Source organism: Astatotilapia calliptera, chromosome 16, assembly GCF_964374335.1.
Source record: "Astatotilapia calliptera chromosome 16, fAstCal68.1, whole genome shotgun sequence".
NCBI classification, from domain to species: domain Eukaryota; kingdom Metazoa; phylum Chordata; class Actinopteri; order Cichliformes; family Cichlidae; genus Astatotilapia; species Astatotilapia calliptera.
Window position 1 is genome coordinate 15,668,391 of NC_137437.1, and position 15,088 is coordinate 15,683,478.

Here is a 15,088-nt window from a genome sequence, read left to right on the forward strand (position 1 = left end):
TCTAGGCTGAGTGTTTCAGTTGAATGTATCAGCCCAGGGAAACCCTGGGGAGCACTTATGCAGTCCGAGCCAAGAGACAGATTCAAGTCCAACATGAGTGATCTGATATGGCGTCAGATGAAGTTTACGATTACTTTATCACAACCAGAGAACATCAAATTATGGCTGGCTGTGTGGTCTGTATGTTTTCTAAATGCATACCTGAGAAGCAATCTGAGGAGGAGCTACCTTAAGTCTAGCGATGGTTTTATCTCCTCATAACAACTTCAGGGAGTAAGATCCCTTTGCAGCATTTGCAGTGTCACAAAGTTCACAAACCACAAGCTTCTTTTTGTAGAAATAAGTCATGTAAACACTGATTTGGGGCAAGTGTGCTTTAAAAAAAACTTATTTTTTAATGATGTCTTTTTGCTTCGCAGAGTCTAAAGTTAAAGTGACACTGGGTTAAATGAGAACTCATCTGAACGATCGCTAAGACAGGTCACAGATGGCACTGCACAGTGTTTCCTTCCTGCTAAAGTGTAGCACTCACTTAAATTCATCTTTCTTTAATGTTGTCCTCATGAAGTCCCACTAGTGCTCCTCTTGTGTTAACTTTAAATGACTGATTATGTAAGTGGCTTCCTACTGTGTCCTCAAAAGCGACAAGAGGGTAAAAGCAGCACTGACCAGTCTGCTGCCCATTTGCTCTTGATCCCTTATTTTTCTAAAATTCATGCATGAATAACTTATAGTCCACTTTACACTGCAGCTGAGGTAATTATTTTCTTCAACCACATCTATCTATCTATCTATCTATCTATCTATCTATCTATCTATCTATCTATCTATCTATCTATCTATCTATCTATCTATCTATCTATCTATCTATCTATCTATCTATCTATCTATCTATCTATCTATCTATCTATCTATCTAGCAAGAACAGGGCTGTTGTTTTGGTCCATATTGACAGGAGATCATCACACAGTTGCTTCAGATTTGTCAGCTCAACATTAAAAGTGTGATGTGTGCACTGTCCTGTTCCTCTACTGGCTTGAGATCTGGCTTGAGATCGACAGCAATACTGATCGACAGCAATACTCAGGTAGGGAAGTGTTTAAACGATGCTCAGTTCGTTCCAAGTCTCAAAGTTGGCTAAGGAAATACCGCCTATACTAGCCTGAACCACTGACACACGATGGAGCCATGCCTTCAAACTAAAATTTGACCGTACTATCAAAATGTTGCAGCAGAAATTGAGACTCGTCAGACCAAAGAATATATTTCCAATCTTCTGTAGTCCAATATTGGTGAGCCTGCTCAAAATGCACCCCCAATTTCCTGTTCTTAGCTGCATGCCTTAGTTGTCATGAGTGTTTTGGTTTTCGTGAGTTACTGTTGCCTTCCTATCAGCTCAAAGACACCTGGACATTCTCATCTGACCTCTGACATTAGCAGGGTATTTTCTCCCAGAAAAATGCCACTCAGTGAATATTTTCTATTTTGTGGATCATTCCCTGTGAACACTAGAAATGCTTGTGTGAAAAAAAATCCCAGTAGCTAAGCGGTTTCTAAAGTGCTCAGATCAGCCCATCTGGCAGAAACAACCATGCCACGTTTAAAGTCTGACCTTCAACCGGTCATCTTGACCATGTCTACATGTCTAATTGCATGGCGTTGCTGCCATGTAATCCGCTGATATTTGTGATAATGAGGAGTTGAACAGCTGTACCTGATAAAGTGTAAATTAGTTCAAAAGAAATAAAAGAAATAAAATTAAAAAGATCTGACTATAATGGTCTTAACTGAATATTGGACTGATTCTCCCGAAATGTTTTCTTTGGAAGCCTGATTACTTCCACTGGAATTGTATGAAATTTGTTGTCTTTTAAAAATGTTTAGCATAGAGTACCCTGTTTTGTCAAGTGGACTGCTGACTACCAATATTTATCAACCCTTTCTGTGATATGCCTTAGATAGTACAGCCATCTTAGACTCATCTGTCATTGCCTTTTCGCTCCAGCTCAGAAACCTCGTAGTGACAGAGAAGCCACTTCCTTTCTGAGCAATCCATTAATGTTTAAAGAAAGCAGTAAATGTGGAGCATGCTGAATAAAAACAATATTCTGGGGAAATTCCAGAGAGGCACTTGGGTTCACTGCAGAAACTACACAGCAAAATAACCTTTGATCTGCAGGTAATGGCTTCAGCTCTTTTTCTGTCTTGTTCCTTTTTTGTTAAACTGTCGATATTTTTCATACAAGGACTGCAATGTGGAACAAACAACAAATGCACAGATGTATGTTATTGTAGTTGCTTTAAATTGAGGGAACATCAATGTTCAGTCATGGGGTGAAAATAAAGTATTAAATGGTGCAATTATAATTTGATGTAATGTGCCAAATGCATCCAGAGAAAAACATGTCAAGAAAAAACAAAAACAAGTCAGCAGTAGTTGTTGTAAAAATCTACAAAAGAAAAAAAAGTGGAACTGCAAATTACATGTAAGCTAACACGACCTCTGTCTGTGATTTCACTTGTCTTTTCTTTACTTACTGCCAAAACACACCCCAGCTTTCTTCTTGCCGTCACCCCGCTACTAAAGTAGTCCAGCCAAGCATGAGATGGTTGTAAAAATGTTATCTCACACACAGGGTAACCTTTTAGGGGCATCATGCCAGGAAAACACTCCTACTGAAAGCCCTGAATAGATCAGTGGTGACCCATGCATGCCCCACCCGAACTGGTCGTCACACTTGGATGAGTGCACAGAAAGAGCTTCTCATTCCAGGCTTTTAATGGCTGCCTGAAGCAGGAAGTCACATAGATTCAAAAAGGAAAACGCAGCATTCATTGTGATGATTCGTGATTTAGTGAATACACCTCCTGTCACTGCATATCTGAAATCAATCCTGAGAAGGATAATAACAATGTAGGAGGTTGCAAGTCCCTTGTGACACAATATTGGATTTTTGTCAAGCTGTAAAGTCTAATAATTTGATACAAAATTGTGAATTAAATTACCAGTTCCACAGACTTCTAAAGATAACACATTATAGTTTCTCATCGTCAACAAATTGTTGAAATTAGCTGAAAAAAACCTGCTTTTTGTGTGCCTAGTATAGCTTATGTCCACTGTGACACACAACACAAATACAATTCCAGTCCCGGCCCCTTGATTTGTCTCTTAAAGAAAGCAATGGTAAGTCAGTTGCACATGCGGTGAGGTCTCTTTGTTACCATGAACACCGTAGTTTGTTTTGAATCCAACATACACCCTCCAAAAGCACATAATTTCCACATAAAAATATTACACAGCAGTTGCACTACTGACTTGTGGCTTGTTCAGAATTACTGTGAGATTTCCCAGCAGACATGACTGAAAAAATGACATCATTTCCACGTTCACAACTGGTTGTGGTAAAAACTGTACCGGAGACAGGGAGATGATGTTTTTAGCTTCATTTTGTTCTAACTGTTAAAATGGATGATAGAAAATAGATCTAGACATTAACGACAATCAGACAGTAAGGAGGAAGTGAAACTAAACCCGGCACCAGAGATACGTAATTAGCAATAACAATAACTTAAAACAGGAAACACGGAAACATGAATGAACTTAACAGAGGGGGTTCACACAGAGGAAGCACCGAGGGGACCAATCAAAGTCTATAAATACAAGCAATAAGCAGTCAAGACTAAAGGCTCAGGAAACTGAGGGAACCTACGCAATAAATATAACTAATAATAAAAAAACAATAATCATAAAGTAACAAAGCACAGCAACTCAAAACTCCAGCCAAATAAAAACCCATGATAGGATTGGCTCAGCACAGCAGCTCACAGTAAATTAAATTACCTTTATTGTCTTTATTGTATTAAACATTATAAAAGTGATATATTAGATATATTAATGTGTTTTAGTTGCATACCTACTTCAAAAGATAGAAGTTTATTGTTTATTACCATCAACAAATTGTCAAACTCCCCAACGCCCCCATCGGTATGGTTTTTCAAACATTTCCAGATATCGTGCTACATATCAGCATTTTGCGTGGATTTTTGCTTCCTTGGTGACATATTTTGCAAAAAAGAATTTAACAGGTGAATTCAGCTAAATAATTTGGAAACTGTAAAAAAATTAAAAACGCTCCTCATGCAAAGTAAAGTACCTATTTGTGATCAGTTTCTGAGAATCATCATCAGAGCTGAGCACACCAGGTTCACTCAGATGTCTACTAAGACTCCTGCTGCAATGTAGTGCTGTCTTTGGTCTCTATATGTTAATTTATGTCATTTAACCCTCTACTGCATAGCGTTGCCCTGAGGCAACAAACCACATTTTCATGCCTTACGGTGGAGCTTCAAAAAAAAAAAAACTTCTTTTTTTTCAAACAATGTTACCAGGCACATCTCTTTCCAATAAAATGATGAGTTGAAGGTGGTGTGACTTTGATTTGGGGGGGAGGGGGGGGGGGCCCTTTCTGCAAGCTGCACTACATGAGAGACATTTCCATTAGGAAGCAAGATAAAGATCACTATTTTACATGTTTATAGTGAAATAAATGTATATTACAAAAATACTTGTATGTGCATGAATATGTTAAGAAGAACATTTGATTGTTTGTTCTACTTTTTAAAATTTATTTATACTGTAAAACTGTTCATTTTCATTCGTTGCCTCAAGGCAACACTGCGCAGTTAGCCCAATTTTTTTCAGGCAATATAATGCATTTGGATGTGTGTAGAGATGTGTTTGTGTGCATTTATATGATCATAGTCAATGTTTTTTTACTTTACAATCTACTCATAATTACAGGACATGGATGTAAAAACTTTTTATGCAAGGAAACCAAGGGAATGTGCACTTTCTGTCCTCAGAAAGTGAGGACAGTGAGCTTTCAGGGAGTGACAGTGAAGTAGAGGAGTGGATCCCTGAATGAGGTTTGAGGGACACTTGGGAGCTCAGGGGTCAGGGGTCAGTTGGTAAAGTAACTGTGTCTGTGTGTGTGTTAGTGCCCACATAGCAAGCAGGTCTGGCCAGGATCTGGTATCAAGCCGGCACTTTGAGTAATCTGGGAGAGTAGAAAAGCACTACATAAAAATCAGTCCATTCACTGTCTGAACAGAGTTTCGGCATGTTACTTTTGCACTGTTTTGCATGTTCTGGCACATGTTGTTGTTGCATGGCTTGATTAAGGTACACATTATGCTGACATCTGGGGCCAGAGCTGAAACCGTTCTGGGCCAGCACAGGGCCAGCAGTGTGTCTACAACTGGCCCGTGGCTGCACACCACCTACAGATGGCCCACATACCGCAATGAATAACGGCCCTTTAGTGGCCCAGATCAGGTTTGCCAGAGGTAATCCACACATAGGCCAGCACAGGACGACCAGGGTGTCTGAAACTGGCCTTGTGCTGGCCCATGTGTGGGCCACCTCTGGCAAACCAGGTCTGGGCCACCAAAGGGCCATCATTCTTTGCGGTATGTGGGCCATGTGGAAGCACATTGTGTGGGCCTGATCCCTGCCATACCAATATTGCTGTGTGGGTGTCAGTGTGTGTGGTCATGTATTACTTATTGTTGTGGGGACACAAATTTGTTTACACACTCATATTGTGAGGTCTCGCCTACTTTATGGGGACAAAATGCAAGGTATGTCGTGGTCTGGGTGGTTTTCCACAGCATCAGCTCCTCCCCACTGGGTGGAGTCTTTGTTGTTCCTCACCTGATGGCAATCGGACCAGCAGTATTTATGACCGGCGCACTCAACTGGTCTTCGCCAGATTATCTGCCAACTTTACCGCGAAAACCCACCTACCAAGCTCTCCTGGAAACCAGTTTGCTGCCGCCGGTAATCCCTCTCCGTGTCGGAGCTGCCATTCTTTCCTGCCTGCCTCCCTGCATTGCATGCAGTACCCACCTGGACCTCTCCTGCCTCCCCCCTCCACGCAACCCTCACCTGCAAGTTTGTAAGACAGCTCAGTGTACTATCCTTAGATTCACTCGCAGCTCTCTGTGGAATTCCCCTGACTGCTCTCTCCTCTGTTTCAGTGCCCTGGCCCGCCACAGTTTCCCCTGCCCAGTACCTGCACTCAGTTATCCCTGCCGTCTAGTTATCATCACAGTATCTTCTCTCGCCTCAGACATCTAGTTTATGTTCATTGATTCTAGTCTGCACTTTCTGTTAGCCTTTGAGCATTGTAAAATAAATATCTCTTTTCGTTACACCTCACCCCTGGCCTCCGGTTTTGAATCTGCACTTGAGTCCCTTCCATTTCCACGGGCCACTGCGCCTGACAGTATAATCTGGCCAGTGTATGGACTCAGCGGATCAAATCCGGACCGCCGTCTCAAAACAGGGCGCCATTCTTGGCACTCACGAGGACGCGCTCCAGTTTCTCCTGGCGAAGGTTAACTCACTCACCGACGAGCAGGAGAAGATGCAGTCCGCGGTTCAGACCCTTCAGTCGGCCACTGCCCCGGAACCCGAACCCGTTCCCGGTACGTCGGCATCGGTATCCGCGCCGCCGCCGCTTCAGCCCGCTGCGGGTCCTGAGCCCCTGCAGACGCCGATGTTCCGCGATGCCGCCTCCCCGGAGCCGGAACCTTTTTCTGGCGGCCGGGGGGGATGTAGCGGTTTCCTCCTTCAGTGCGAGCTAGCGTTCGGGCGCTCACCCCGCTCGTTTGTTTCTGAAACCGTGCGGATTTCTTATTTAGTCGGGAAACTGCGCGATCGCGCCCTTACATGGGCAGAGGCTTATCTAGCTAGACATCCGTTACCGACTTGTCATTATGACGACTTTCTGAGTGAGTTTAAGAAGACTTTCGCTCACCCGACCTCTGAACGCAGTTCGGCGCGGAAGCTGTTGCATCTTCGTCAGGGACGGCGGAGCGTTGCGGACTTCCTGATCGATTTCCGCATCGCCGCCGCCGAGGCGGGCTGGTCTGATCGGGCTCTACACGGGGTGTATTTGCACTCCCTCAACGATGAGATGAAGGACCACCTGGCCTCCCGGGACGAGCCCGCTAATTTTGAGGAGCTGGTTTCCCTCACACTTCGCATTGACAGCAGGTTGCGGGAGCGAGAGTGGGAGAGGGACTACAGCTCCCGTCGGTCCTTGCGGCGGTCATCGCCGGTCGTTTCTCTCCCGCCACCGCTTCCGGTTCAGCCGTCCGCTCCCTTTGCTGGCACAGGGGGTGGTGAACCGGAACCGGAACCCATGCAGATCGGGCGTTACCAGCTGACGGTGGAAGAGAGAGAGAGGCGTCGCCGTTCACACTCTTGCTTTTATTGTGGCTCCGGTGAGCATTTGATTTCTTCCTGCCCTAAGAAGGGAAAAGAGACCGCCCGCCGGTAGATCCGGGGGTACGGGTGGGCGGTACCAGGGTTAACGCCAAGCCCCGATTTTTGCTTTCTGTGACACTCTTACTCGGTCAGGGAGCCCACGTCTCATCAGCGCTGGTTGATTCAGGGGCCGAACAGAGTTTGATTGACAGGGGATTTGCTGAACAGCTTCAGATCCCTCTTTTTGAGTTAAATCCGTCTATTCCAGTTAGGGCATTAAACGATCAGGTCTTTTCTTACATCACTCATCGCACTGCACCGGTTACCTTGATCACTTCCGGCAACCACAGAGAAACACTGATCTTTTACACCTCACAATCCCCTGACACGCCCATAATTCTAGGTTTCCCATGGCTAAGGCATCATAATCCTCACCTGGATTGGGTGGGACAGAGGGTCGTGAGTTGGAGCCCATATTGTCACGCAAACTGTCTCGTCTCAGCTGCCCCACCAGGGGCCACCGAGCCCTCTAGCAAGGAGAACTGCACCCCAGACCTCTCTGCGGTTCCCCCCGAATATCATGACATATCTGAAGTTTTTAATAAAGATAAGGCACTGTCCCTGCCACCCCATCGCCCTTACGATTGTGCCATTACCTTGTTTTCCGGCTCCACGTTACCTTCCAGCCGCCTCTACAACTTGTCACGACCTGAACGGGCTGCCATGGAAAAATACATCGGAGACTCACTGGCAGCTGGACTCATCAGACCATCAACTTCCCCTGTGGGAGCTGGCTTCTTCTTCGTGGGTAAGAAAGATGGCACACTCCGCCCATGCATTGACTTTCGGCCCCTTAATGACATCACGGTTAAAAACAAATACCCATTACCACTCATCAGCTCCGCTTTTGAGCCCCTCCATGGGGCCACCATTTTTACCAAACTGGATCTCAGGAACGCATATCACCTAGTCAGAATCAGGGAGGGGGATGAGTGGAAAACTGCGTTTAACACACACTTAGGACATTTCGAGTATCTAGTCATGCCATTTGGCCTCACTAACGCACCTGCAGTTTTTCAAACCCTAGTGAATGATGTCCTTAGGGATTTTCTGGATCGTTTTGTCTTCGTTTACCTCGACGACATCCTGATTTTTTCCAAGGACCTCAAGGAACACAGAGTCCATGTCCGGGCCGTACTCCAGCGGTTGTTGGAGAACAAGTTATATGTCAAAGCCGAGAAATGCGAATTCCACTCACCGTCTGTGTCGTTTCTGGGTTACATTCTTGCAGGGGGGCAGGTGAAGACAGATCCGGCTAAAGTGAAGGCAGTAGCGGAGTGGCCACTACCAACCTCCCGAAAACACTTACAAGGGTTTTTGGGCTTCGCGAACTTCTACCGCCGCTTCATCAGGAATTACAGTCAAGTAGCCGCTCCCCTAACTCGTCTAACTTCCTCTAAGCTACCTTACCATTGGAGTCCAGAGGCCGACGCCGCCTTCTCCCGGTTGAAAGAACTGTTTACCTCTGCGCCGGTCTTAATCCATCCCGATCATAGTAAACCTTTTGTCGTGGAAGTAGACGCGTCAGGCGTTGGGGTCGGGGCGGTGTTGTCCCAGCGTTCAGGTTCATCTGCTAAGCTTCAGCCCTGCGCCTTTTTCTCCCGCCGCCTCTCACCTGCGGAGAGGAATTATGACGTTGGAGACAGGGAGTTGCTTGCTGTAAAGCTAGCGCTGGAGGAATGGCGGCATTTACTTGAGGGAGCAGAGCATCCATTCACTATTTGGACTGACCATAAGAACTTAACCTATTTACGCACAGCCAAAAGGCTCAACTCGCGCCAAGCTCGATGGTCCCTATTCTTTACTCGATTTAACTTTTCCATCTCTTACCGACCAGGCACCCGCAACACCAAGCCGGATGCTCTGTCCCGCCAGTTCGACCCTGTGTGTGACCCGTCTGATGCACCCACCATCTTGCCGGCAGGAGTCAGGATCGGTTCTGTCGCCTGGGACGTGGAGGAGGACATCCGCCGTGCGCTGGAGACTGAGCCAGACCCCGGCACGGGCCCTCCGAACCGACGCTATGTCCCCACCGTGGCTCGCCCTAAGGTGATCGATTGGGTCCACAAGGGCAAATTTTCTTGCCATCCGGGTGGGGGGAGAACAGGCTCACTCCTTAAAAGGTATTTCTGGTGGGAGACTATTGATAAAGACGTCAAAGAATATGTAGCTGCCTGTCCTGTCTGCGCACGTAACAAATCGAGCTCACTACGCCCAGCTGGACTTTTACGACCCCTCACTATACCTCATCGCCCCTGGTCTCACATTGCGTTGGATTTTGTCACTGGCCTTCCCGTCTCCTCAGGTAAAACCACGATTCTCACTGTGGTGGATAGATTCTCCAAAGCTGCACACTTCATTGCCCTAAACAAACTCCCCACTGCAACGGAGACAGCCAAGATTATGACTGAGCAGGTCTTCAGACTCCACGGCATACCTTGCGAGATCGTGTCAGATAGGGGCCCTCAGTTCATTTCGCGAGTGTGGAGGTCGTTCTGCACCGCTCTCGGGGCTAAACCCTGCTTGAGCTCAGGATTTCATCCACAGACGAATGGGCAGGCCGAACGGCTCAACCAGGAACTGGAGGCCACCCTCCGTTGTGTCGCTGCCTCCAACCCCGCCTCATGGTCCTCGTTGCTGCCATGGGCAGAATACGCTCACAATTCGCTTACGTCTTCTGCTACTGGCCTCTCGCCTTTCGAGGCCTCCATAGGTTACCAGCCGCCTCTCTTCCCCGACCAGGAGGCCGACCTCGAGGTTCCCTCGGTCCAACACCATCTCCGACGTTGTCAGCGGGCGTGGAGGTTGACCCGTCGGTCGTTGTGCCGGTCCGTTGCTCGCCAGTGCCTGTACGCGGACCGTCGCCGCAGGGCAGCCCCTGCCTACTCCCCTGGGCAGAAAGTGTGGTTGTCTGCTAGGGACGTTCCCCTCAAGGTGGCATCCCGTAAGCTGGCCCCGCGTTTCATTGGACCGTTCGAGGTGGAGCGGGTCCTCAGCCCTTCTGCGCTGCGGTTGAAGCTGCCTTCCTCGCTGCGCATTCACCCGACCTTCCACGTCTCCCAGGTCAAGCCGGTGGTCGTGAGTCCGTTGTGCCCTCCTTCCGCTCCCCCTCCTCCCGCCCGGCTCGTGGATGGGCATCCTGCCTTCGCGGTCCGGCGCATTCTGGACGTCCGTCGGCGGGGACGGGTCCGGCAGTTCTTGGTGGACTGGGAGGGTTATGGGCCTGAGGAGCGGTCCTGGGTGTCTCGTTCCTTGATTTTGGATCCTGCTTTGCTTTCTGCTTTTTACGGGGCTCGACGCGGGCCGCGGGTGGCTCGGTCGCCGGGGGTCGACCCTTGATGGGGGGGTAGTGTCGTGGTCTGGGTGGTTTTCCACAGCATCAGCTCCTCCCCACTGGGTGGAGTCTTTGTTGTTCCTCACCTGATGGCAATCGGACCAGCAGTATTTATGACCGGCGCACTCAACTGGTCTTCGCCAGATTATCTGCCAACTTTACCGCGAAAACCCACCTACCAAGCTCTCCTGGAAACCAGTTTGCTGCCGCCGGTAATCCCTCTCCGTGTCGGAGCTGCCATTCTTTCCTGCCTGCCTCCCTGCATTGCATGCAGTACCCACCTGGACCTCTCCTGCCTCCCCCCTCCACGCAACCCTCACCTGCAAGTTTGTAAGACAGCTCAGTGTACTATCCTTAGATTCACTCGCAGCTCTCTGTGGAATTCCCCTGACTGCTCTCTCCTCTGTTTCAGTGCCCTGGCCCGCCACAGTTTCCCCTGCCCAGTACCTGCACTCAGTTATCCCTGCCGTCTAGTTATCATCACAGTATCTTCTCTCGCCTCAGACATCTAGTTTATGTTCATTGATTCTAGTCTGCACTTTCTGTTAGCCTTTGAGCATTGTAAAATAAATATCTCTTTTCGTTACACCTCACCCCTGGCCTCCGGTTTTGAATCTGCACTTGAGTCCCTTCCATTTCCACGGGCCACTGCGCCTGACAAGGTAAATCATTCAATTTTAGGGTGAAGGCTTGAGTAAGGGTTAGGGTAAGGTTCAGGCAGGGACTTGTGATGGGTAGAGACAGGATAAGTCTCCAGGAATTTAATGTAAGTTAATGTAATGTCCCCAAAAGTGATGGAAACACAACGTGTGTGTGTGTGTGTGTGTGTGTGTGTGTGTGTGTGTGTGTGTGTGTGTGTGTGTGTGTGTGTGTATGCGCGCGCACGTGCATGTGGTTAGGGTCAAATGTTGGATGCATTTTGGTGTTTCATTGTTTTGTGAAATGTTTACATTGTTTATTTGTTGTTTATTTATTTGTTCATCCTTGTTGTACTAATACAACTTATTATAGAATAACTTGGCATTTTACTGCCCTTGTTGCACAGTGTTGCCTTCAAGCAACAAACCAATATCTGTTTGGGGGGGTCAGGGTGTCAAATTTTATGATTGATATATTATTAGGGACCCTAAAGCTCCCCCAAAATAGGGAGAAATATTTTTTTCCCCCCAAATTAAAAAGTCATGCAGTAGAGGGTTAAACCTTTGAATATAAAAAAAAATGATCACACACTGTCAGCTCTATCATTTACTTTATTACTGCTCTTGTGGAAAAGCCATAATGTTTAAAACATTAGACATCTCAGCACAAAAAACTAACTTGTCAGGCTAACCATTGTTCAGTACAATTCTGTGTTATAATACAATGGATTATTCATAGTCACTCAGGTATTCAGGCTACTTTCTCTTAACGTGCACACACTGTCAAACGATGAGCTGCCCTACATATTCATCCTTCACATTCAAACAGTCCAGTAGCCATGTTCATGCAGACATATTAATGAAAACAGTATTATCTTTGCTCATAATTTCTTTATCTTTGCTCATAAATGCTTCTCCTGCTGCTTTTTTTGGCTGCTTACGGTGCTACACTGCTCGGTCTGCTTTGCCAGCCTAGCCTCCTCCTGTCCTAGTTTTTTGTTGTCATACCTCTCTGGATTGTCTTCTGTACATTTCATGCATTCCACTTCAGTGTCAGGAATCTGCTGAGTATTGTTTAGAGGGGTTGTTAGAGAGTCACTGTGCTCCCAGCTGAATCGTCTTTCTGCTGCACTTCACTACAAAGCTTGACAAAAAATTATAGCCTGAAACAATGCATGTGTCTAATTTTTGCATGTGTTTTGAAAAACTTCATCTAATGAAAGACTCATGCTCTACCTCTCATAAATGACACTTATATGTGGATTGTTTCCCCCTGAAGATGCGCTATTGTGAGATAATTGGAAGGAGAAACTGAGACGTCAGGTGAGCGAGGTGCCTATTAGCTCATACCTCCTTTTCAAAATGACAAATATTATCCTCCAGTGCTTTTATCAGGACTGAAGTATCCCAGTGTGTACTGAAAAAAATGAACACGAACATTTCCACAAGAATTCAAGGTCACCAAAGTATGAATGTGGCTGACAGCCATGATCCTCTTGATTTCTTACGAAACGCTACCAGCAGGCCAAATTTCTTGACATATGCTGGTGAAATTGGTGCAGAAATCCATGGCTGGCAGAGAGTGTACTCTGAAGTTGTTGTTTTTTTATAGTTATTGGGTAGGTTTTTGTGAAAACTCAAAATATAGCCCCAGCATATCAAATATTCTTGTTAAGTGAAAGTTGTGTGATGCTAGTTAGCGGACATTAGCATGCTAAACCAAACCGTATTCAGCATCATAAAACTGTGAAACCAACTTCCCCAACACTATAGCTGTACACTTGTTCACACATACAATAACCATGCTTTTTGCAGGCATATATAAATAATGTGTTAGAGAAAATACAGAAAAACTGCCACAGAAAGTTGGCGCTAATTAGAATGCAGCAAAGTAGACACTTAGCCGATGTAAATTGTGCCTTCACATGAGCTGAAAGGCATCTTGAGATCTCAACATGCAGTAAGGGTGACTAATGATAGCAGAAGTAGCATGAAATTTGGGAGGAAGCAATATGTCAGTTAATAGTGTTTTTTAATGTCTTTTAAATTTCACCTCCATTTAGCTTGTTCTTCATTGCTCATTATAGACACCACGAACATTTGTTTTTGCACATGGTTAGTTTAGTCTAAAATGGATGAAACAAAATGATATTTTTTGCACAGCAATCTTGCAAAGTTGCAGATTTCTCTAGTGATGAACAAAGTTTAAGCTGCGCTAGTATGGCCTTCTGGTATAAATAGATGTAATGGAGCTAAAATCTGATTTTACTTCATTCCTGCTCCTGGGCACCACAGCTAAATATACGACTGCCATCCAAACGTGTCCTATTACTGTCTTCCAATCTCTAATTCTGCTGTGCTAAATCAGTCCTTCTGTCTCTTATAGTCGCAGGGAGTCTTACTAATTACCATTTCAAACCTCCACTTTGGCTTCCATGTTCCCTCATTATATCTGATGGGGAGTCTGGCCTGTTTGGGAAAAAGGAAACAAGCCTTCAAAGCCTAAACAGAGCTCAAGTGAAATTACATAGTGCTGCTCAGAACCACACACCGATAAAGAAACAATAGTGGGTTTGGTGGTTAAAGAAAAAAAAAAAGCAGACAGGCAGACATGCACCATCTTGTTGTGTATATACTTCATAATGTTGCATATATGCAGTCAATGCAAAACAAATCGGCTCACAGCAAAATAATTACGACCACGCTCTCTAGTAAACCACAGAGGGAATGAATTATGTATAACTAACACTGACTACCAATCACGCCGCACATGTCTGCTGCCTACCTGTTGTGCTTTTCAGTGTAACAAGATGAACTCGTGCTGTGAAATTATTCAGGAGGCCAAGGCAATTTCATTTAGTCCTCTGCATCTTAATAGCATTTCACTAGTTTGGTTTGTCAAACAAATCCTGCTTTCCCAAAACTTCTTGATGGATTAGACAGGCTCTTTTCACTGAGGCTTGCAGCACGTTAGTCTACATAGGCTACCTGTATTATACTCTAGCTAAACCTGTAAGAGGATTTTCATAATAGAGAAAAAACAAGGTGTTTACCTTGTGTACAAAAGAGAAGCATATCAGGAGAGTGAAATGTGTACTAGAGGAAGTGACATCTTTACTGGTTAATTTGCATTTAGCAAGTCTACGGTGAGCTAGCATTTGAAAATGATTATATTGCATAAAAACGAGGATCTTCTTAGAACTGTGTGGGTTGTGAGTCCTGCTCTTCTTGTGAACTACTTACCAAGACATATGGTGTCTCTGACCTGCAGGTGTTGAGCTACAAACCTGCTGTAGTGAAATCACGCTGTCACTGCAGATAATTACACTTGGCTCAGCTGCAGTTTCCTCTGATGATGCTGTTGTTGTATTTTTTCTTAAGTGAATTGTTATTAGCTCTCCCTTAACAACCTGAGTAGAAAACCAGTGATAGTAACAATATGGGTTTCATGCACTGTGCAGCTAAAGAGGGAGGATATAGGGAAAATAAGTGAGAAATCTCATCCTACTCACCCAGTAATCCTTTAAAGAGGGCTTTACTGCCTCTCACTGCCAAACACTTTGATACATCCCTTTTGAAAATAACTGGGAAAGAGGCCGGAACAGAGTCGTTTTAAAGGGATTTTGAAATAGAGATTTGTGGTTATTTCACATCCATTTTCAGCATAAAAAACTTAAACTGATCTACTGTATATTAGAGGTAATGAAACTTGTTTGGGAAAATGAGATTGCTCAGCAACATCTAATGGCACTTCTTGAAAGTTTCTTTATGCCGTGTTACTCT

At 45.5% G+C, this 15,088-nt stretch overlaps 2 long non-coding RNA genes across 2 annotated transcripts; both read left to right on the plus strand.

Annotated features, from left to right (window-relative positions):
• Positions 1-5,649: 5,649 nt before the first annotated feature.
• Positions 5,650-6,220, plus strand: LOC145421217 (uncharacterized). The gene is made up of 2 exons (XR_013902525.1): positions 5,650-5,957; positions 6,040-6,220. It is a non-coding gene; the product is annotated as an uncharacterized LOC145421217 (long non-coding RNA).
• Positions 6,221-10,435: 4,215 nt separating this feature from the next.
• LOC145421218 (uncharacterized) lies at positions 10,436-11,260 on the plus strand. The gene is made up of 2 exons (XR_013902526.1): positions 10,436-10,997; positions 11,080-11,260. It is a non-coding gene; the product is annotated as an uncharacterized LOC145421218 (long non-coding RNA).
• The last annotated feature ends 3,828 nt before the right edge of the window (positions 11,261-15,088 follow it).